The 3,231-nt window shown below is 36.0% G+C and overlaps 1 pseudogene; it reads right to left on the reverse strand.

Annotated features, from left to right (window-relative positions):
* Nucleotides 1-1,509: 1,509 nt before the first annotated feature.
* LOC111155972 lies at nucleotides 1,510-2,494 on the reverse strand (annotated as a pseudogene).
* Nucleotides 2,495-3,231: the final 737 nt, after the last annotated feature.

Raw genomic sequence — 3,231 nt, forward strand, 5'->3', positions numbered from 1 at the left:
CTTGAAGTTGTCCCACAGCTCACTGGTGTGTTTTATTTAGTTACTTGATTTTTTTTTCCCTCCTGTGTTTTATTTGCATAATTTCTGTTGCTAAGTCTTGAAGTTCACTATTTTTTTTCTTTGGCAAAATCTAATATTTAATTAACCTCATTTAGTGTATTTTCATCTCAGACTCTGTGGTTGGCATCTCTAAAATTTCAATTTACACTGTCTTAAAAAATAACTTCCATGTTTTCACTGAAAAATTTTTTTTTAAGATTTCATTTATTTATTTGAGAGAGAGAGAGGGAGAACATGAGCTGGGGGGGTGAGACGCAGAGGAGAAGCAGACTCCCTGATGAGCAGGGAACCCGACATGGGGTTTGATCTCAGGACCCTGAGATCATGACCTGAGCCCAAGGCAGATGCTTAACTAACTGAGCTACCCAGGCACCACTCCAGTGAAGTTTTTAAACACATGGAATGATGTTATAACTATTTCCATATTATTGTTTGCTAATTCCAGTATCTTTTTTAGTAGTGGTTTGGTTTTAGTTGACTGTTTTTTCTTCCATTATGGGTTGTATTGTCCTACATTTTGTCATGCCTGTTAATTTTTTATTGGATGCCAGCCATTGTGAATTTTTACTTTATTGAGTGTTAGAGATATTTCTTTTATTTCGATTGACATTTAATTTGTTTTTTAATTTTTAATTTAAAAAATTTTAATTCCAGTGTAGTTAACATACAGTGTTATATTAGTTTTGGGTATATAATACAGTGATTCAACAATTCAATACCATACTCAGTGCTCATCATGATAGGTATACTCTTATTTCCCTTCACTTATTTCACTGGTCCTCCTCTGTTCATCTCCCCTCTGGTAACCATTAATTTGTTCTCTACAGTTAAACTCTGTTTTTTAATTTGTCTCTTTTTTGGTTGTTTGTCTTGTTTTTTAATTATTTATTTATATTTATTTTTTAAGGGTAAAATGGGTATTTTATTTATTTGTACTTAAACCTATAAACCAACCACCCAAACTAGTACTATTATCATGATAAATTAAAATACAAAGCATCTTTCTAAAAATACTGGAATACTGAACAAAGTAACAGTTCTAGCAAAACCTCACAAGGGGCAGAGGAAATCAATGAAGCATATTATAGCTTAACCCTTCACTTTAACAATTGAGGTTATCAACAAGAAAAGCCTCAAAATCTCAGAAAATACAAATTGTCCTTCATCACATGTCTTTATCTTTACTTCCTATTCTTGAGGCTAGATTCTAGAGCCTAAAGATAGGTAGTATTCTATCTAGTTATCTATAGCCAGAAACGCCTGTTATCATGTTGTTAATAGCAGCCAATGCTACTGAAACCTTTGACTCCAATTGTACCTCCTCAATAGATATAATAAAAATAATGGGAAACACAATATTGAGGCAGAGATACAGGATCCTAAAAGACAAAGCCTAGGAGAAGTAATACAGCCTACTGCCCAAATTGAGATAGAATAATACACTCATCATCACACATCTTCAGGCTGTATGTTCACAGAGTAATTTGGAAACAAATCCATTATTTGCTGGGTACTAAAATACTTAGCAGATTGCTGTATTACACTACTACTTTCCCCAGAAGTTTCTAAGATGGACTCCAAATCACTGATGGAATTTTGCTGGAACTGGATCTGGGGCTGCAGGGATTCCTCTCCACCACTGTGGAGCTGGCTGTTCCAGGTGTGTGGGCACCAGGTCTGACTGGTCCAAGAATGGTTGCTCCAAGACTGGCTGTCCCAGGAGTGGTTGCTCCAAGATTAGCTTTTCCAGGTCTGGTTGCTCCAATTTGGATTATTCCAGGTCTGGTTGCTCCATACTGGAAGGTTTCTGGAAGTGTTTATCAGGTATCCCTGGTGGTAGGAATAGAAGCCTGGGTATTCCGTGGTTGCTGTGCTCTTCTGAGTCATACTCTTGCTCTTCTTTGGCCAGTGGTTTTTCCTGCCACCTTTTACATTTCATTTTCTGGTTCTGGAACTAGGTCTTCACCTGCTTATAGCTAAGGTTCAGAATGTTGGAAAGGTCTTGCATCTGCTGGAGACTAAGGTATTTTTGTCTCTGAAATTGATCATTGAGGACATAGAGCTGGGTCGGAGAGAACATGGTCCTAATCTTCTGTTTCTTGCCCTGGGCCATATCTTCCTTCCTCACTATTCTTTACTCTGCAGAAGTATGTGGTAGTTTCACCCTGGGATTGGTGGGGCACTTGGGGTTGTCCTGAATAAGCAGATCCATGAAGGAAGGAAGAAGAGAAATGTTCTCCATGTGGGGTGTCTCAGCAGATAACATTTTCAGGAACACATAATTTTATTCAGGCTGATAAATCTCAGGCATTGGAGAAGAATCCCAAGAACTGGGTTCTCCAGGGCCAGGCAGAGCTGGATCTGCTGTTATGTTTTTTTTTTTTTTAAGTGGTTTTATTGAGGCATCATTGTATTCACCAAAAAAACTGCACATTTTTGATATCTACAATTTGATGAGGTTGGACATACACATAGACCCATACTATCATCACACCAAGATACCATTGCCACAGTATTTATATATTTGCTTTATTTTTAATATTATAAAATTTAATATTTAATGTTTTAGGTGCTTTGATATTGGGTGCAGATGTATCTGCAGTTGTTATATCATCTTAATGAATTGACCACTTTATCATTCTATAATATCCTTTGTCTGTTGTGACCATATCGATTTAGGTTTTTTTTTTTGGATATAAATATAGGCACCTCTGCTCTCTTTTGCTTGCTGTTTCCATCCCATTACTCTCAGTCTGTGTGTGTCTTTAAATCTGAAGTGAGTCCTTATCAGTTGCATATATTGCATATAGTTGAGGCTTGTTTTATATGTATAAATATATAAAAAAGTATATAACATATAAGCATATATAATACATAATATGTAATAAAATATATAAAATATATAAATATAAAGCATGTAATATAAAGTATATAAAGAAAAACTATATGTCTTGGAAGACGCAAGTTCTCCATAGTTTTGCTTACAATGTTGCACAAGATATTCGGAGGACGTGTTCAGAAGAAAATGTTTAGAATTTAGAAGCCTGAGAAAATGCTGTCCAGCATCACCCTAATCCCAAAACCAGATGAAAAATTCCATGAAAACAACAGACCAACATCTCTCATGAACATCTATGCAGACAACGCTATTAAAAAATGCTCAGTGGGGCG

Source organism: Enhydra lutris, unplaced genomic scaffold, assembly GCF_002288905.1.
Source record: "Enhydra lutris kenyoni isolate GAN:26980312 unplaced genomic scaffold, ASM228890v2 scaffoldscaffold3, whole genome shotgun sequence".
NCBI classification, from domain to species: domain Eukaryota; kingdom Metazoa; phylum Chordata; class Mammalia; order Carnivora; family Mustelidae; genus Enhydra; species Enhydra lutris.